Source organism: Phacochoerus africanus, chromosome 11 (genome assembly GCF_016906955.1).
Source record: "Phacochoerus africanus isolate WHEZ1 chromosome 11, ROS_Pafr_v1, whole genome shotgun sequence".
Taxonomy (NCBI): Eukaryota; Metazoa; Chordata; class Mammalia; order Artiodactyla; family Suidae; genus Phacochoerus; species Phacochoerus africanus.
The window spans coordinates 125,851,187-125,872,772 of NC_062554.1; positions in this window are offsets into that span (position 1 = coordinate 125,851,187).

Consider the following 21,586-nt stretch of genomic DNA (forward strand, 5'->3'; position numbering starts at 1 on the left):
AATTTGATAGCGATTTCATTGAATCTGTAGCGTTCCTTAACTATTGATAGCCAATATCCCATACTTAGTCCTTTTTCCTTTAATGCTGTAAGAAATTGGGAACATGCAATACAAACCAAATCACACTTGTCTATAGTAGATATCGCTAACTGATTTTTGACAGTTTTCTCTGATTCCTGATGCTATCCTAGAATTCTCAAACGTTCTTCAGGCAACAATCAAGTGATCAGAGTTTGCAGATGAGAAGAAACTTATTCCATTTCTCTATTACATGCCCATCTTGAAAGAGCTTATCTGTAATCATGACTCGAAGTTCCAAAAATCCTGGGGCTTATTCATTAATGTTTTCAGCACATTGCATAATGCCTGGAAAACATGGCTTAAGTTGGATAAATATTTGAAGAACAAATGCTAAAATGTTTGATAAGTTAACAACACCTAGGTGTGTTCTGACATGTGTTGAGTGCTTGCATGCAAATAAAATCGAAATTTAAGTGGTCCTAGAGAATATACAAAGTAGTGACAATTTTACAATGAGGTACCTTCTGAGAAATTTTATTTCTGAACAAAACTTACTTTTTATACAACACTTTATAATTATTTTCAAATAAGTAAACTTAACATCTGTTCAATAATAAGAAACACCCAAGGGGGCTGTGGAAGCTTTCATTAGGAGTTTGAGGAGTAGGTAGTGAGCTAATCCAGCAGGCTGTTTTCCTCAAAGTTATAAATTTCAATTCAGTGGCCAGTAAGAATAAAATGTACTTTCTATTTATCCCTAGCCAAGGTTAAATTAGTAGCACATAACTTTGCACTGTACTTTGTAACCTTTTGAAAGAATTATAAATCCTCAGTAATCTGGGTTACAGACTGATATTTTTTTCTGAAAATCAATTAAGTAAATCTCTAAAATATTTATAACAAAGACACTTCCAATGTAACATATTTATAGAAGGAGAATAAAATGTTATAAACTTCGAGGCTGATTTTTCTCCTTCCTCATTGTCTCATTTTTAGGTTGATCAAAGAGGAGAATTATTTTACACCAGGGAAGTATTTTCCACTGAGGTAATATTACCTAAAATGTATTTATTTATTTATGTACTACCTTTATGATTTTTCTGTATTCTATAAAAGCCCAATATTACCTAGCACACAGTGCTAAATAAATGTTAGCAGTTATGATTGTATGTTATCAAAGATGCTTGGCTTAAGTTGAGGGTGAGAATTGTAAATTTTTCAAGGTATGTAATTGTGCAGTCCAAAATGTGACCTACCCGCTCATATAGCATTTATGCTAGTGCACATTCAGTTTCAGGGTGTAACCAGAGAGCTCCAGCACAGAGGTGGGGTATAAGAGCCCAGGTCAGGAGGGCAGCTTGTTTATCATGTATCGATTTTCTTGTGCTGGTATTAACCAGCTTTTTCTGTAAAGGGTCTGTTGATAAATATTTGGGGCTTTGTGGCCATATGGTTTTTGTTGCAACTACTCAACTTTGCTGTAGCAGTGCAAAAGCAACCACAGATAATCCATAAATGAATGAATGTAGCTGTGTGCCAGTAAAATTTTATAAAAATAAAATTCTGTATTTGTACCAGGGATCATAGACCCCCTACTCCAGTGGTGTGGTTTTGGTGCTCAATTAGTTTTCTTACTCCTGCAGATTTTTTTTTCATCTTATTTTGCTGTTTGATCCTGTGCATGTGTGTTTGCGGGCGTGTGTGTGTGTGTGTGTGTGTGCGCGCATGCACCCCATTGCTACATGATTTTTATCTCCCTCATTTTTAATGTGGACTGAACTTCAATTTGCTCTGATATAGGTACATTTTTCTGGACACTTCGCACCTTATTTGAGATTTGTTTCTCTTCTATTCAAAGTATGGTTTATAGGCTGCATATTGAGATGGGAGCTACATGCAGTCTTTATTGGAAGACTTGAGCTCTGTTCTATGATCTGAGGTTATGTTAAATATTCTGTAACGGAGATCAGTTAAACTAGTTAGGAGTATATTTTACTTTTGGACAGATTCTCTTGGGCTTTAGTGGATTTTTCTGTTCCTCGCGGAGCCCTGGAAAATGGTAAAGTCTGGAGTCTTAACTCCCCCTTTTATCGCCTATGCTCACCTATGCACGCCTTCGCTTCACTTAGCTCCAAGTTGTGGGAAGTGTTGGCAAGAATTTTCTGGACGTATTTAATCAAAAATGTTGGTGCAATATTTTTTCTGGTAAATGGGAACAGGATTAGTAGACATTCTCTATCCCTCTTATTTCTTTCTTCTTTTTTTTTCTCAGATGCCTCTTTTCAAAGTCTATGGCATTAGGCTTTGACTCTTTCCTTGAATGCTAACTGAGGACTTGTTTTTCTTCTTGCTATTCACATTGTTTATTTGCCTATTTTATTTATTCTCGAGCAGAATAGTATGGTGGTTAAAGACGCAAGCTCTGGGTTTAGACCCTTGGGATCAAATCTCAGGTGTACCAATTACTGGTTCTGATTTGTGCTTCAGTTTCTAGATCTGTAAAATGGGATAATAATAGTATTGTTTATTTCATAATGGCATTATATTATGGAATGAAATGATTTGTGTAAAAGAATAATACCTGTCATATTAAACACTATCTAAATTTTAAATATTATTTATCTATGTTTTTGAATTTTTTTTGTTTTAACAAATATTGTGATAGGTGATTTTGCTGTTTGATTCCCTCTGCCATATTGACCTTCTGCTATACCATTTTCGAAAATCTATAGTCATTCTTTATTAGAAAATAAACCTAAACAGCTTATAACAAACTGTGCTATAATCACATGTATACAGTAGAAGAAGCAGAAAGAAAAAAGGCATTTAATATGCTTAATAAATAAGCAAATTGGAAAGAGTTAGCTTTGCAGCTTTGCTTACAAATGAAATTAATTCATTTTCAACTCTGGGTAGACTTGATTTATTCTGCCAGCCTGGCTCATGTATGACTTGACTCACTTTAGAACATACACTTTCGGCTTTGTTTTGTCTGTTTGTCTCAAATCAAAGCTCTCCAAATCCTCTCTCCTGACCTTGTCCTTTGGGCACAAATGTCTTTTCTCATCTCTTGCCACCTGGAACGATACTGGTTCCACTCTTTATTTCCCCCGTAAAGGAAGCCTTTGTACTCCTGGCTCTAAATGGCAGAGAGGTTGGTTATGACATGTTTATATTTTCACCCAGAATTTTAGGTTCAGACTTTGTCCTTCATTTAATTTGATTCTGGGGTTTAGGGTGAAAGGAGTCTATGAAAATCAAGAACACTGGCTCCTCAGAAATCTCTTAACTTATGAAGATTAGTGGAACTTTTACAACTGGTTGCACTGGGACCTGGGATTTATGGATAGGCCTAGTTTTGTACAGATTCTTTACAATTCCTAACCCATGTCCTCTTACAGTAGAGATTTTTAAATCTTGGATTTATATTGTAGCAAAATGGAAATAATTCAATTTACTAAAGCAGGATCACTGAATGGAATGCATAGTAATTTAACTTTTTTGATAAAGTGAAGGTCAACTGGCAACCCATTTTACCTCAGTCTTTGATGAAAATATTTCTCAAAAACATAGGGACACTCACTCTCCTACCTTAATATTGAACATGGGATTAGCTTGACTAGGCGCTGACTATAGGACTTAATCTGAAAATCTTTGATAATGGTTTGTTTTTGTTTTCTTCTAAAATAGATTTTTTTATTAAAGAAAATTTGTTTCTTGAATTCTGATTAATTGAGGGTTTGGTATTTTCTCTTAGCTCTTGTTTATATGGTATTACGGGATGAGGTGTGACCATAATATGTGGTTAATCTGAGTTGCTGTGGCTCATGATGTCAGTTATATAAGTCCAGCTCTAATATTTCCAAATTTCTGTGTTGTCAGTCTACAAGAGAACCACATGATGAACCACATCTTTTAGTCATGTCTAGTTCTACCATATGCATATGAATATGACAAAAATGGAAAGAATGGTAGCATGCCTTTTTAAACCAATTAGGCAACATTTCAAGTATTCAGAGTAATCCTGAAAATAATGTAACAGACTCCTGAGTTACTGCTGTCCAGATTTATCACAGGATTGGAGGATGAAAAAAAAATAAGTGTAAAAGGTGTCTCCTTCCTCTTCATACTCTTCCTTTCCCTCTCTCCTTGGAGGTCATTGTTCTGAAGATGGCATATACATCCCTTATTTACTTCTGTGTAAAAGCATCAACTCTTAGTGATATAAAACAACAACCCCTTATTATTGCTCATGAGTCTATGGGTCACCTGGATGGTTCTACTGATATGAGGTAGGCTGGGCTGAACTTAACTGGGCTTGCTCACGTGTCTTTGGTCATTTGGTGGCAAATCAACAGGGTGCTGGCTTGTCTTATGGCTTTACTCATGTATCTAGTGGTTAGCTGATTGTAGGCTGGGGTGATGGGGGTGACTGGGTCATAGGGTGTTCATTACTCATCAGGTGAGCCCAGGCTTATTCACTAGGTAGTAGCAGGGTTCCAAGAGGGAGAGTAGAATGGAAATGTGTTTGGCCTCTGGCAAAACATTGCTTCCTCTGCATTCTGTGGGTGAAAATGAGTGTCATGAAGACACAAGATTCAAGGGGTGGGAAAAAACACTTCACTTTTTAGCGGAAGGCGTGGTAAAATCACACTGCAAAAGGAAATGGATTTCTAGAAGGTGTGGGCATGCATGTGCAAAGCATGTGTATTTTTTTCTATGTATGTAGATGGTGTTTATAAATATTTTATATTGCTATAAAATTAGCATAATTAATATCCTATTCAATATGACTTTACATGCTGTTTTTAAAAAAATCATATTTTTGAAATTTATTGTTTTAATGGATTTAATGCATACAATAGCACAACTTATCTATACTTTCTCTTGTTGGTGAACATTTAAATTATTTCTCATTGTCTTTTGCAGTCACAAGCAAAGCTGCAGTGAACATGCTTGTACACAATTTTGTATGTGTATATCCGAGTTTCTCTAGGTTTATTTCTAAAAACAAATGGATTGGGTTGTATGATACATATGTCTGCAACTTTATTGGATAGTGTCAAATTGTTCTGCAAAGTAATTAGGCCTGTTGACACACCTCATCAGGGAGTATAACAGTTTCACTTCTCCTACGTTCTTATGAATTAAACTTCGTATTATCAGACTAATTTTTATAGTTTGTGGAGCCAGTTGGAGAGTATCATCATATTAATTGCATATTCATTTAACAAGGCTGGACATATTTCATATATATACTGGCCAGATTAATTTCTTCTTCCAAGTTAATTGCCTTTTCATATATTCCAACATTTAAATTTTATTTTAAACGTGAAAGTGTTTCCGTAGAATTATTTGTCTTTTGGTTATTACTTGTAGTTTAAAAATACCTATATGGAAGCCTTTCCTTTTTCAATTATATGTATCATCTTTTAGACTGTGGTGTATATTTTAACTTGATTTATTATGGCTTCTGTTGTGCAGATGCTTCTAAATAGTGGTGTAGTCAGATCTCAATATTTTCCTTTATGGTTTGTATACTTTTTGTCTTGTTTATAAAAACTTTTCCTATCAGGATGTCATAAATATATTTTCTTGTATTTTCTTCTAAGGTTTGAGAGTTTTTCTTTTTGTTTAGTCTCTTAATCCCTCTGGAATCTACTTTGTGCATGATGTAAAATAGTAATCTAATTTTATCTTTTTCCAAATAGGAAGCCAATTGTCTTGGCACAAGTTGTTAAATACATAGTCTTTTCTTTCCCAGTGATTTATGTTGCTAATATGTCATATCCCAGGTTCCTCTGTAGACATGGGTTTATTTCTAGGTCCTTTATTCTATTTGATTGGTCCCATTTTTCCATCTCTGCACTGCTGATATGCCCGTTGAATGACTGCAGATTTACAGTAACTTTCATGTGTGGTAGGGGTGATATCTTTTCTCATTCTCTTTCAAAATTATTTGGTTCTTCTTAGCCCTTTGCTCTTTCATCTTCAATTTAGGAACAGCTTCTCAAGTTAAAGGGTAGAAAATTCCACACAAGAAAAAAGCAGGACAAGATAAGGGGGATTGAGAGTGTGAGGGGAAATTTATAGTATTTAATAGGGTGATGAAGATAGGCCTCCTTGAGAAGTAGGATTTGGGAAAAGACTTATAGGAGATAAAGAATTTAGCCACTTTTCTGGGAAGAAAGAGTCTTCAAGGCAGAAGTAACAGTCATTGCCAAGGTTCTAATCCAGATGTGTCTGAGAAACCAATGAGGCCAGTGAGACTGAAGCAGAGCAGACAAGGGAGAAAGTACTAGGAGCTGAGGTCGGAGTGCTCCTGGGGACCAGTACGCCACTGTAAGCATATTGGTTTTTGTTTTGTATAAGTCAGGAAGTCATTGCAGAGTTTTGGGTAGAGTTGTGACTTTAAGTAGTCTGACTTAAATGTTAAAAGAATCACTCCGGCTCCTGTATTGAGAGTAGAATGTAAGGAGTAATTGTAAGAGCAGGAGACCAGTAATGGGGCCATTGCAATAATCCAAGTGAGAGATATGGTGGTTTGAACCCAGGTAGTAGCAGTATAGATATGAGAAGTAGCTGAATTCTGGATGTATTTTTCAGGTGGAGTCAATAGGATTTCTTGAGGGATTGGGTGTTGGGGCCTGAAGACAGATAGCAGTCAAGGATGACTCCAAGGGTTTTTGGCTTAAGCAGTGGGAATAAAGAATTGCTACTAACTGGTTCAGGAAGACTGTAGGAGGAAGAGTTTTAGGGGAAGATCAAAACTCAGTTTGAGGCGTGCTGAGTTTGAGAAGCCTGTTATTAGATGTCTAAGAGGAGACGAGTCTGGGGTTCAGGGTGGGGGGTATAGATTTGGGAGTCATTAGTATATATCTGGTATTTTAAATATGGAGACCAGATGAAATGATCTTGTAAATGAGTAGGTTCAAAGACTAAGCTCCTCTCGAAGTCAAAGAAACACATAGAGGGGACCTTTTTGGGGACTAACACTGTATTGCTGTGGTGTGGCTGTGTGACTTTGTAAATTTACTAAAATCATTGAACTGTACACTTCACACATGTGCAGTTTCGAGTCTGTGCATTATGTCTCAGTTTAACAGCCTTATTCATATACATTTTTAAAAAGGGAGTCAGAGACAAGAAGGAACTAGTAAAGAGTATTTGAAGAGTGGCCAGTGTTAAGGGGATAAAGCCAAGAAATAGTGGGATTGTGTCAAACAATGCAGTATAGCTTTCATTCTTTTTGTTTTGTCTTTCCTTGTATCATTTCTCTACCGTATTTTTCATAGCTAAAGTCGGATAAAAGAAATGAAAAAAAAATGGGTGTTACTTGCATCTACTTGAATACATTCTTAATCCAGCTTAATATCCTTGTCCTGCCAGTTTTTTTTTTTTTTTTTTTTTTTTTCCAGTTTGGGATCTGGTGAAAAACTTTAAAGTTTTGCCAGGCAGAATTCTCTCAGACTAAAGGAACTGATTACTACTGAAGAAAAGTGGTCCTGAGAAAGGGAGAAAGGTGACTTCGCACAGCAGAATCTTTACCAAGATGAGCTCTGCAGGTGTAGAAGCAACAAGGGGGAAAGAGGTCGTATGGATCTGTACGCTGGAGCTCTGCGCAGCCTCCATAGTTGTGGTGGGCATCTTTGCAAGTAGAGAAGCAAAGTTCACACATTTTAAGATGGTATTAAACAATGCAAGAAATCCTGTGGCAGTGGCTTTCCCTGCTTTTACATAGCGCCTAAGATGTGTAGGTCATGCTTTGTGACTTTAGGAAGTGATTTGTTACTCTAGTAAGAGGCACAGGTGGATGCCTATCTTCTAATATAAAGGCTCTGGGTAGCATTATGCAAAGCAGCATAGGGCTTTGTCATTATCCCATGGAAGCCTCTGTTTTATTTAAAGGGTGTGGTGTGTTGCAAGAGGCATGAAGTCAGTTCTTAGAGGTGTACTTAATAAGGGAGGATTAAAGACAAATGAATACAGTTCTCAGGATCAGAGGAGTAACTTGTGAGCCAGCACATATTTTGTTTGTTTGTTTTTTTTTCTCCATGCTAAGACACTGTGTAAAAATCTGAGACCCAAATAGAAAAACCGAAAAATGAACTCAACATATTGAAAGATAAAATTTAAGCAGGGAGGAAGTAACATATCATAGGTGGCAGATGAAGTCAGAATAAATTCATGCCCCCCTTTTTATTTGGAGGGGGGCGGCGCCCACGGCATAGAGAAGTTCCTGGGCTGGGGATTGAACCCACGCCTCAGTGGTGACAAGGCTGAATGCTTAACCTGCTGAGCCAACAGGGATCTCTTCATTTTTATATCCTCTACCAGATAATGTGAATCGATATGTCTCTTGAGGATGAAAATAAATGCCATGAAGATTTCAAATAGGAGCTGGATAAAATACCTATATTTTGATAGGAGTTTGGGGCATTTCACTTTCACTGGTATGTTAGCATAGAGGATAGTATTTGTTTTAGCACATTTCATCCAAGAAGCTCAAAACTAACATATGTGGATTATTTTGGTTAGAAAAATCACATTTTTTTCCTAATAAACAGTTTATTAGATGTGGCTAATCCACAAATCACAGAACTTATTTATTTATTTATTTATTTTCCAGGACCGCACCTGCAGCATATGGAAGTTCTCAGGCTAGGGGTCGAATTGGAGCTACAGCTGTCGGCCTACATCACAGCCACAGCAACGTGGGACCCAAGCCACACCTGTGACCTACACCACAGCTCATGGCTACAACAGATCCCCAACCAGGGAGCAAGGCCAGGGATTGAACCTGCATCCTCATGGATACTAGTCAGCATCGTTTCTGCTATGCCACAACGGCAACTCCCCACAGAACTTTTTAAAACTAATTTGAACATATTGCCATTTCATTTCTTCTGGTGAAAAGGACCTGCCATGAGCAGGGAGTAGGAGAGCTGGTCCACTGGCCTCTAGGGCAGAGTCTGCCTGGGTGGGGGGTGGGCAGAAAAGACTTGAAGGGATTAAAATGCTCAGTGGTGTTTCTGATAGAATGGTGGTATTTGAAGAGAGCAGGTTCCCTCCGAAGCGTAGTGATTTCACTCCTGCTTCTGCAGCCATGGGAGGGACAGTTGCAGAGTGGCCACCCAGAGATGTGGCTGCTTTGTTTCCCGAGGGAAGAGTCCTTCCAGTGGCGCTTGACTCACAAGTGAATTTCTCTTCTCTGCCAAGCCAAGGGACAACAAATATGCTGTCCTGGTGTGCAGGCTGCTTCTGACCATGAGTGAGTTGCTTGAGATGGTCAGTAGGAGCAAGCAGCATGGAGTAGCCAGGTGGCTGGGGTTAGCCATTTGCTCACTTGTCTGTTGAAAATGTTTTATTGATTGTCATCTAGGTGCCAAGCATGGTAGGATGGTAGCAGGTGCTAAAATCTACCGATGAGCTAAGTGGACATGGATCCTGCCTCCATTAGTTTAATAAACTAATATACAGTTAGAACCTGTGCTGAGTAGATTAGAAAGAAAAGGCTCAGGAGGCTGTGATGGACATGGCGGGGCGGGACAGGGCAGGAGCCAAGGGAATGGTGTGGTCAGGGTGTGATGGGGAGAGAAAGGGAGCAGAGAAGTGGCCTTGTGGCTTTGTGGTTATGGTGGCATTGCTCAATTTTCCAGGAGGTGTGAGGCCTGCCCTGAGGAGCTGGAGGCCAGGAGGAAGGGTCCCTGTGAGAGTGGATGCTCTCCTGGGACAGCCGCAGGGGTGGGAGTGGGATGGCAGGGAGGGGGACATCAGGGTCCTCAGGACAAAGCTCATGCACAAATGCCCTGTGCCCGAGGGAGGAGGGAGTTTTTAAATGTCAGCCTGGTGGATGTTTAAAAATAAAAACAACCCGATTCCATGCTTATTTGAAAACAAACACCACCCTTAATGCAATACAGCAGTCCCCCTTCTCCATGGTTTTGCTTTCTGCACTTTCAGTTACCCGTGGTCAACCTCAGCCTGAAACTATTCAGTGGGAAATTCCAGAGCTAATTTATAAGTTTTCAGTCGCACACTGTTACGAGGCGCACGATGGCATCTCTCACTGTCCTCTTCATCCCACCCAGGACGCGAATCATCCTTTGGTCCAGCACGTCCTGTTAGTCACTTAATGGCTGTTCTCTGTTTTCAGATGAACTCTCTCAGTATTGCAATGCTTGTGTTCAAGTAACCCCTGTTTCACTTAATAATGGCCCCAAAGTGCAAGAGTAGTGACGCTGACAGTTCCGGGTATGCCAAAGGGAAACTGTAAAGGCCTTGCTTCAGGTGAAAAGGTGAAAGTCCAGACAGAAGTGAGTCCCAGCGTCTCTGGCTCTCTGGACAGCACTGGGCAAACCCAGATACACTCTTACTCTTGGACTATCATTTTCTTCATCATGAGCCGCTATCCTTCAGCTAGCCAGTATACATTTACCATTAAAACAACTGAATCCCAGCTTCATGACTCTGTAAGGTGGTCCTTTTTTTTTTTTTTTTTTTTTTGGACCAAGCACATGGCATATGTGAAAGTTTCTGGGCCAGGGACTGAAGCCACATCACAGCAGTGACCTGAGCTTCTGCAGTGACAACATCAGATCATTAATCTACTGCACCACAAGGGAACTCCTTTAAGGTAGTTTTTAAAAAATTGAAAGTGAGCAATAACTTGAAATCCTGTGTTTAAGGAAAAAGAATGAAAAGTTAATGAATGAGAAAACCCCCAGCAGGACATCATCCATTTTCATGACTGTTTTACTTTTTGTTCTCATTTAATTCTGTGCGTTTGTACAACGTCTAAGATTTTCTTAATGTGGTCTTTTTTACTTTAACTCTCCGCTCCCCACCCCCTTTTAAGCTTCCTCCCCAGTTTTACTTGACTGCTGTATTTATTTATGCCTTTGGACTGCAAAACTCACTTGGGATGTTTTCTTTATTATTTGGATATTGCACTGTACTTCCATCTATGCCTTATATTTTCTCCCTTATTTTTCATAATTTATCTCAAATCTCATTGATACCTCAGGCTGTTAGGACTCTCACCCACTTACTCTTCTTCCTTTTTACTTTCTAAATCACCAAACGAGGTTTTTCACCACCCCTCTGGCTCTCTCCTCCACAGGTGGTTGTGGTAGCTGATTAGAGGTCTCTATTACATACTTCGAAGAATTCCTTGGTGTTTGAGTGGCAGCTGTCCTGATGGGCAATGGCCATCTTGTGCAGTTCTCATATTACTAAGATGTAGGGCAAGGCCATAATTTATTGACAGATAATAATCCCATATTTTATTGACAGATACTGAAGTGATAAAGATTAATAGCTTTCCCAGGAACAATGAGTCAATGATAAATGTTTTGCCAATTATCTATCCACTAGGAGTTGTTCCATTGATAATTCCTTCTTCTATAATAAATCTCAAATAAACATAATAACCACTCTTCCAAATACAATTGATAGCCTGTGAAGATCTCAATACAGGCCCTTGGAAGGGTTTCCCATTTTTCTACCCTCCAGTCCCCTGAAGCATCTTCTTTTTTTTTCATTAGGCTCAGAAGTTCGACCCAAGCACTTTCCAGCCACATCCCCCTCCTAAGCTGAGATCCTGTGGCCTACATGCTCCTCCTCTTTAAGAAGCAACTATGGGAGGTTAGAGTTTCTCAATGATTACTGAGCAGTTAATTTGTTCCCTCACACTTCGCTTAAGGTCTGCTATTACCTCCAGTTTGCACATGTTTAATACCATATATTTAGGGCCAGATTCAATCTCTGGAACTGTCTCTTGGTTCTCCCTGTGCAACTTTATAGAATCCCATAGAATATGCATTTCAGTTAACATATTCCTAGTTTAGATGTCTTGATTTTTCTGACGGTGAAATCAGTGTGGTAAGATGGGAGTGTTGCCTAAGGACTGGACGGGACCTTCTCTCCAATCACCTCTGGATGGTTCATTGCGGTAAATTTTCTGTCCTTCACCCCAGGAAGTGTCACAAAGAAATTTCCCTTCTCTGTTGACAACGCTGGATCTATTTCTGCTGCATGGCATGAGGTTGTTTTATAAACTTAAAAATAGCCTCTTCCTTTTAATCTCATTCTTCTGTTACTCCACCCCTCTGCTCTCCTTATTCTTGTTTCTTTTCTTAGCAAGTTATTGTATTTGCTGAAGGATATATAAGTCTGTTATGGGGAGGGTGGAACAGGAGGTGGGACTATAAGTTAGAAACACAGCTGCAAAATGGAGAGAGGTGAGGACAATGCTTTCCCCTAATCAAAACAACAAAACTGTTTCAAGTTTTCAATGATCATATTTGGCCATGCTTATTAATCATCGTCATGATACAAATAGTAGCTAACACGGTGCCGTGTGCATTTACACACATGATATTTAGGACATGTTCTCCCCCCTCACCTTTTTTTTTAACTTTCACTTTACAGGTGAAAAACCTGAGGTTAGGGTTTATGTGGCTTGCCCAAGGCTACACAGCCAATACATGGTATAGCAAGTTTGAAACCAGGTCAGCATGAAATCCAAGCCAACGTAGAGGTGCTTCTCTGCACTCAGGTGTGGTCTGAGAGGTCCAGTGGCAAGAACTTATTGCTATAAAATAAAACATATGATAAGCACCCAAAATCTTGCAGTCTGATATGTTGCAGTATAAATGTAAATGGAAACAGACACAAATGGTTCTAATTAGCGTCACTCTTACGCAGTCAAATCCTTTTTTTTTTTTCCTTCTCTTCCTCATTTTGCTAGTTTTCAAATTATCTCCAACCACTTTCCCCAGATGCCTGGAAGGCTGTTTCTTGTTTTCCAGTAATATGCATTCAAAGGCTTTCTATGTTTGAGAGGTCCTGAGTGTTGCCAGGCAGTTCCTAGTCTATCCTTTCCAGGATCAAACTGAGTAATTATCATCCCAAACCAAATGTATTTGATTTTTCATGCTACTAGATTTTATAGGGCAGTGATTCAAAGGTTGAGCTTTGGCACTTCATAGGCTATTGTTTGCAATTCTCTTTCTGCCATCTTCTAGTTCTGTAACCTTGGCTATATGCTTTATAAATTTCATTTTCTTCCCTAGAAAAAGGGTATAATAATAGTACTTAGTGTGGTTATTAGCATTAAATGAGGTAAAGCTGAAAAGCATCTAGTACAATCCTTGACTAATAAATACTCAATAAATGTTAGCTGTTACTATTAAGAGTAAAATACTAATCTACTTTGTTATGCAGTGAGAGAAGGCAAGAGATGGTTGAACGAGGCCTCTGAATTGTGTAATATTAATCTGGGTTTTGTTCAGGGCAACATTATGTTCTGTAAACCCTGTAATGTAAAGTGTCCATTCTGAGTAGATCCTTCTGAATTACGAAATTGAAAATATTAGCAAATGGCTTTCAGATAGATTCAATTCATTTTGTTTTCCCTCTTCTTTCTTTTTTATTTCTATTTCTATTTATTTCCCCCCATTTTATTGATGTATAATTGACAAATAAAATAGTGTATATTTAGGAGTTCCTGCCGTGGTGCAGTGAGTTAAGGATCTGGTATTGTCTCTGCAGCGGCTCAGGTTGCTGCTGAGGCACGATTCCATTTCCAGCCAGGTGAAAGAAATGGTTAAAGATACTGTGTTGCCGTTGCTGTGTCAGTGCAGGTGCTTAAGTTGCAGCGGTGGCTGGGATTTGATCCCCGACCTGGGAACTTCCATATGCCAAGGGTGGGGCCAAAAAAAAGTATGTATTTAAAGAACACAACATGATTATTTTTAATACCTGTATATTCACTTTATTTTTTGTTCATATTTATTAAGGTTTAATTGACAAATAAATATGTAAAGTACACATCATGGTGATGTGATATACATTGTAGAATAATTACCACAATCGGGTTGATTAACACCTTGTCACCTCACATAGTTACCATTTGTGTGTGTGTGTGTGTGTGTGTGTGTGTGTGGTGAGGATGCTTAAGATTTATTCTCTGAGCAAATTTCAAATAGACAGTATAGTATTATTAAGTATAGTCACCATGCTGTATATTACATCCTTAGAATTTATTCAGCTTGTAAATGAAGGCTCATACCCTTTAATCAGCCTCTCTCCATTTTCCCCACCCCTTTGGTAACTAGTGTTCTACTCTGTTTCTGTGAGTTCAACATTTTTAAAAAATACTCTGCACATGTGATATCATACAGTATTTGTCTTATTTCACTTAGCATAATATCCCCTAAGTATATCCATGTTGTTGCAAATGACCAAATTTCATACCTTCCGATGGCTGGGTAATATATATATATACATACACACACACACACACACACACATATAATTATTGTATTTTATCTTATAATAGTTTCTTTAGCCATTTATCTATTAATAGACATTTAGGTTCTTTCCATATGTTGGCTAATGTGAATGATACTGCAGTGACTGTGGGAGTGCAGACATCTCTTTGCGATGCTGATTTCATTTATTTTGGATGTATACCCAAAAGTGAAATTGCTGGATCATGTAGTAGTTTTAATATTTTTAACCTGTTGAGGCGCCTTCACACTGTTGTCCATGATGATCGCACCAATTTGCATTCCCCTAAAAAGTGTACCATTTTTTGGTGTGTGTGTCAGGTATTTTCATATGGATGTAAGAGGATTTCAAACTCAATTTTTAAATCTGGCTGAGCACTGCTTTTTCTTCCCAGAATTTAGAGTTACCATAAGAAGAAACTCTATTTTCTATTCTGGATAGTGGTTTTTTTGGAGATGTTTCCAGGACTTGTTCTGTGTTTCAGAACCAGCCACAAATGTTGTCTTTCTACCCTCACTAACCAGCACACGTCATCTCCCTAGGCCACCTCTAAGCAGGGACCTGGTGGACAAATTTGATGAACAGCTAAGCTTAAGTTATTTACAGGGCATGTGGAAACATGCATGAAGCTTTCAGGATGCTGTAGGAGGCACTTAAAACACAAGGCTTGGATGTCTAATGCAATAAGAAGGTGTGACTTAAGCAGAAAAGGGAACTCTCTCTTCTAAATGGCATTAATTGCTTTCAGTGTACTTTTAATTTTACCATCCCAGACACTTGAAGTCTATAAGCTCTGCCAGTCTGATACCTGAAAACTGTTGCTATAGGGACTATTTGTGTCTGGTAAAAGATCATAGACAGATCTTGAGACTGTCAGCAGGAGGGCATAACTCATGATAAATTCTATTGACATATATATTGACATATATGTTTAGAATCGAATTGATTGTCTTAAAGTTATTTTTTAAGAGAGTATGGGCAAAAGTACCCTGTAAACTGTAAAGCTATGAATAACTCTTACAGTAAAGTATACGAGGGGCTTAGCCTTAAAGAAATGATGAAATTTATTCTGAATAATGTTAAGGAGCGTGCCTATGACTAATGAGAGAGAACAGCTAGCCGGACAGAGAGAGGAACTTTCTAACCGAGATGCTTTGGGAGGAGCAGTGGGCTGGTAAGTTTCCATTCACTGAGCATGTTCAAGTGTGACCTGTGTGTCTACTTGTCTCAGGTGTTAAAGTGAACATTGATGGGACCAGTGGCTTTACAAGTATATGGTGGAGTTTTCCAGAAACTAAGATCTGTGATTTCACAAGAGATTGAAAGCAGAAGTGGATCCAAGAATCCAGCTATCTTCCATTAAGGTAGACAGAAAAAAGATTTGTAAAGATGTAAAATGAGGAGTTCCTCATGGCTCAGTGGAAATGAATCGGACTAGTGTCCATGAGGACATAGGTTCAATCCCTGGCCTTCCTCAGTGGGTTAAGGATCTGGCGTTGCCATGAGCTGTGGTGTAGGCCGCAGACACAGTCGGCTCTGGCTTTGCTATGGCTGTGGCTGTGGTGTAGGCCAGCAGTTTAAGCTCTAATTTGACCCCTAGCCTGGGAACCTCCATATGCCATGGGTGCGGCCATAAAAAAAACAAAAAAAAAAAGATGTCAAGTGATGCCATTCTCCTAGTTAAACAATTTTTATTTGAGAAAATTGTTATTTTTTCCTAAAAATGTTAACATGTACTATAATTACTATTATTTTTTGAGACTCCATAAGTATTTTGAACACTTCTCACTTTTTATTTCTAATAGGGCAAATATAAAGAGTTATAATTCGGGTAAATACAAACTGTCTGAGATCCTCATATCTGTTATCTGTTGCTGTGGAACAAATCACCTCAAACCTCAGTGGCTTAAAAACAACAAACATTGTCTCGCCGTTGCTATTGGTTTGGCACTCAGCTGGGGAACTCTGGGTCTCAGGAGGTTGCGGGCAAGATCTGGGCCACAGCTGCCATCATCTGAAGCCTTAACTGCGGCTGGACAGTATGCCTCCAGGAAGGCTCAGCCCTGGCCTTGGGCAAGAGGCTTCTGGGCTTTGTCTTAGGAGTCTGCACAGCATTGGAGTTGGCTTCCTCCAGAACGGGTGCCCCAAGCTAGAGAGAATAAAATAGAAGCCACCACGTCTTTTGTGACTTAGCCTTCAAAGTCCGACTTTATCATTTTGCTATATTCTCTTCATTATAAATGATTGACTATGCACAGCTCACACCCAAGAGTGGGTGCCGCTGAAGGGACGGGAGTCAGAGAATTTGTGGACGTATTTTAAAACCATCATGGTTTTCTTTAAGAACCGCTGGACTGGATCATCTTCTAGGGTATTTTTAACCCCATTTTTCCCTGGGGAAGGGAAATGAGGTAAATGTTTAGGTCAAAATAAAGATCCAAGAGGCCTTCTTGAAAGGATTTCCTTTATTACCTACCTGGCACATTTCCATCAATTCTTTAAAACTAAATTCGGAAATCACTTCCGAAAATATCTAGGCCTCTTCCTCTGTACTGTCTCTACACCTATGTATTTATCTGTTATTATGCTTCTCACACTGTATCAAAACATCTCTCTTCTTATTAGACTGTGAGATTTGAAGGTCAGGGATGTTATCTCTTTCTTTCTCTCTCCAGCACCTAGCACTGTGTCATTTGTCTTCTGAGGTCACATTTAGTCTACATTTGTTCTCTTATTCTTTTTTTTTTTTTTTTCCTTTTTATGGTCACACCTGTGGCATATGGAAGTTCCTGGGCTAGGGGTTGAATTGAATCTGCAGCTTGGGTCTATGCCACAGCCTTAACAGTGCTGGTTCTGAGTTACCTCTGTGACCTACAATTGTTTGCAGCAATGCCAGATCCTTTGCCCACTGAGCCAGGCCAAGGGTAGAACCCATATCCTCACAGAGACAACATTGGGTCCTTAACCCACTGAGCCACAGTGGGAATTCCTCATTTAGTCTTTCATACTGTTCTATACAGTGTCATGTACTCTGTTAGGTGTTGGGACAAGATTCCTGCTTTTATGGTGTATGTTAGTAGGAAGACAGACAATAAATAAGTAAACAAACAAGTTAGTTTCAGAAAGTGACCCATGCTATAAAGAAAATAAATATGGAGTTCCTGTCATGGCTCAGTGGTTAATGAATCCGACTAGGAACCATGAGGTTGTGGGTTCAATCCCTGGCCTTGCTCAGTGGGTTGGGGATCCTGTGTTGCTGTGAGCTGTGGTGTAGGTTGCAGGCGCAGCTTGGATCCCACGTTGCCTTGGCTCTGGCGTAGGCTGGCAGCAACAGCTCCCATTGAACCCCTGGCCTGGGAAACTCTAGATGCCTCAGGTGTGCCCTAGAAAAAGACAGAAAGACCAAAAAGAAAAAAAAAGAAAATAAACATGTGCTGAACTATGTGGGTTGGGTGGTGACTGTTACTCAGATGAGGGTTGAAGAGCTCTCTAAGTCTACATGTCTGGCCCTCACTGGCCCAGCCTAGAGTTTGAAACTGGGATGGGCCCAGGACCCCCAGCATGGGACAGAAATGAGCAGACCTCGGAGTTCTCGTGGCCTTAGGACAGTCAGAAAATGTCAAACCCAGGCACCGAGTGCAAGCAAGAAACCGATCTGAGGGGAAGAATCTGTATGGTCAGGGTGGCCAGAAGGGGTACATCTGTCACTTGGCCTGTGGCCATGTCACAGACTGAGAGACAGCAAGATTGCCTGGGCAGAAATGTGAGCTCAGTGGGAGCTGTGAACCACTCAGGGTTCCACAGAGCTCACATGAAGCAGTGAAGTTGAGCCTCAATCCCAGGCCATGGGCTCGATACCATTCCATTTTTGTGGTCTCCACTAAACTCTAGGAACTTACTGGAGGCAGATGAGACTTGCCTATTTCAGAGGACCAGAAGGCACGGGTGGTGGTGTCACTGAGGAGCCTGTGGGACACAGAAATGCGAGGCAGGGCGCTGAGTGTGGGAGTGGCAGAGCTTGTTCTGGCCTTTCGTGCTTGTACTTGCCCCATCCCTTCAGGCCCAGGTGCCTCCTGCTCTTTTCCTCCTCTATCCAAACCTGCTCTCAGGAAAAATTTCCCAGGCCAGGAAATGGTCAGCTGGTACAAAACCCAGGTGTGGTCCAGCAGGTTTCTACACGGCAGACATGCTTGGTTCCTAGAGTCTGTTGGGGAAAAGATTCTGAAGATTTCTCATGACTTTGCAGATATTTTCAAAATAAGTCTTAATATCCCCCAAACAAGTAATTAGCAAAGAAACAAAACCCCTCCAAATCCTCAAATATTGACTCCTCTGTGAAGCTTCCCCTGAGTGGTTCACCTTCTCTCCTCTTTGTTGCCATAGTATTTTGTATATGCCTCTGTTTCAGCCCTTATGTTTTAAGCGATTAATTGTTTACGGGTCTCTCCCTTCTGAGTGCAGGGACTGCCCTTGGTTCACGTTTGTTAGATGTTTAATAAAGGAAAAAGGAAAAAAAGAAAATAAAGCCATGCACGTGAAGGTACAAGGGGTTAGTGTCTGCTTTAGGCCTTGCACCTTCTCCAGTTAATATCAGTGTGCAGCAATAAAAGGGTGGCATTGAGTGAATGATGGCGTGTCTTTCTTACAAAGAATTCTTAATAAGGGAAATGCTTATGTTATACTAGTACATGATAACAGAGCCAGTTGAATTGAATGTAACGCATAATAGGAGGAAGATCTAGAAGGAAATGAACCAACATGTTGAACGCATACTCTCTATTGATAGCATTATTTATGATTTTATTTTCACCTCTTTTATGTGTTGTCTGAAGTTCCTAAAATACATATTAATTATTTATTAATACATGTGAGATAAGGAAATTTGGTTCCCCCTCCAAATGTCTCTCAGGGAAGAGGAAATCACCTGATATTCTAGTCCTTCCACAGTCCTTCGTTAAGGATGCTCTCTCTGACATTTTGTTGTTGTTGTTTATTGAAGTATAGGGATTTGCAGTGTGGTGGTCATTTCTGATGGACAACGAGGTGATTAGTTATTTATGTACATGAATACATTCTTTCCCTCTCTAACAGTTCTTGATCAACAAAGCACTCACTATCTGGGGAAGACATCAGCTTTAAATGACCTTAGGAAATCATAAAATTTTAGATGGTTATGGTGATCTTCTAAATGAAAAAGAGAAAGAGAGAACAAAAGCATACAACATGATTTAATGAATACTTCCTATAAGATCAGATCCCCAAATTGCAAACTGGATGTCATGGTAAATCGGCTTTCTGAAGGTCCCTTCACAAAGCAATACTGTCAGTGGTTATGCTGTTAAGATTATGAATATACAGGGAGTTCCTGTTGTGCCTCAGAAGCTGAAGTATCCCTGAGGATGCGGGTCTGATCCCTGGCCTTGCTCAGTGGGTTAAAGGATCTGGCATTGCCGTGAGCTGTAGTATAGGTCTAAGATGCACTTCGGATCCTGCATTGCTGTGACTGTGGTGTAGGCTGGCAGCTGCAGCTGCAATTAGACCCCTAGCCTGGGAACCTCCATATGAAAATACACTAGTAGGATAAATGGAACAAATAGTTGTCTTAGTGTTTTGTGAATGGGTACTTGTGGCTTGGGATAAAAATTCCAATGGCAGCATTTTAGTTAAACACACACACACACACACACACACAACAAATTAGAGGAAAGAGAAGATTATGTCTGGAAAACTGTCAGATGGCTTGAAAGTGTCTCCTAGGATATGGAGGACACTTGCCGGTTAAAGACACACATGGCAATTTTGAATCAAATATTTTCATGGCTGGAAGAGTAGGAGAAAAAATATTCCTAAATCAAATATTATTTTATATAATATGATTTAAGATGTGTATGCTTAATTAAATTAATAAATTAAACATTGAAATTAGATACATAGCTATTTCATCTCTATCCCTAAAGACTTATATTCAAGTTCATTGAAACCGTGAAAAATTTTTTTCTCTTTGGGAAAGTGATCTTGTGTTAGGGTCACTTTCTATTCCTGTATATTTTTATAATAAGATAAAAATCAGAAGCACAGACCTTCCAGGGACTTTAAAAATTTAATAGGCCTTCAGGCTTTTATGTAAGTAGTTAAACTTTCATGGGGAGATCCCAGTTATCAGCCAGTGGATGAGGAAGGCTTTTAGGAAGGTAGTTGGGTCTCAGTGCCGTTAGAATCATACAAGGCAGGGCGTGGACTGAAACTTGAATGAGGCTGGCTTTGCAGGAGCGGTTTCCACCAGGGAAAGTTTCTTGGAGGAGTGACTTAGGAGCTCAGTCTGTGAGTAGATGGTGGACATTTTAGGAAGAAAGGAATAAAACAAGGTATATATTAGTAATCTACTGCTGTATTATCAACCACCCCAAACTTAAGGGCTGAAAACAACACCCATTTACTTATCGCTATTCCTTGGCTTGGCAGAGCTGGGCAGAGCTCAGCAGAGCTTAGCTGGGATGACTCATCTCAACTCTGTTTGCAGCTGTTGGTGGTCAGCTGGTCATGGACTGCCTCATTCAGGGCTTATAGCCTGGGTCCTTGGTAAAGGATCCGGTAATGGCTGGACTGCTGAGCCTCTTTCTCCCTGTGGTCTCTTTCATCCTCATGGATGGGCTTGTCCACATGGTAGCGGTGTTCAAAGAGCATGAAAGTAGAGGCTTTGGGGCTTCTAGAAGCCAAGGCTGGGAAGTCATAGGATGTTACTGCTGCAGCAAACTATTGGTCAAAGCAAGTCACAAAGTCAGCCCAGACTCAAGGCAGTGGGGAAGTAGTTTCCACCTTTGGATGGAAGTCGCTGTAAAGAATTTGTGGTCATGTTTAGGGCATCAGATGGGGAGAATAGATTCTGGGAAGGGAATAGAGACGAGGAAAATTAAACTGTGTGGCAGGGATTTTAAGGAGGGCTTTTTTGGTGAACAGCTCAAAATGACACCAGGTAGGCATCCTAAAGGGACAAAGGGCTGTAAACTTAGGACCAGGGTTTTGATGTAAAGGTTAGCAAACCTCAATGCATGTGCCCTGTCCACTGCCTCAAATGAGTCCTTTTAATTCATCGTCATTACCGTTTTCGATTTTAAAATAATTTTTGCTTTGAGATCTTAGAAGAAGACCCTGAGTCATTAAGGTGCCGTGCCCAGCAGTGGACTTGGCCAAACCCTTATGGGCGCTCAGAAGACAATAGAGCACCAAGGCAGTAAAGGACAGTGGTTAAGCACCTGAGCTCCGGGGCCAG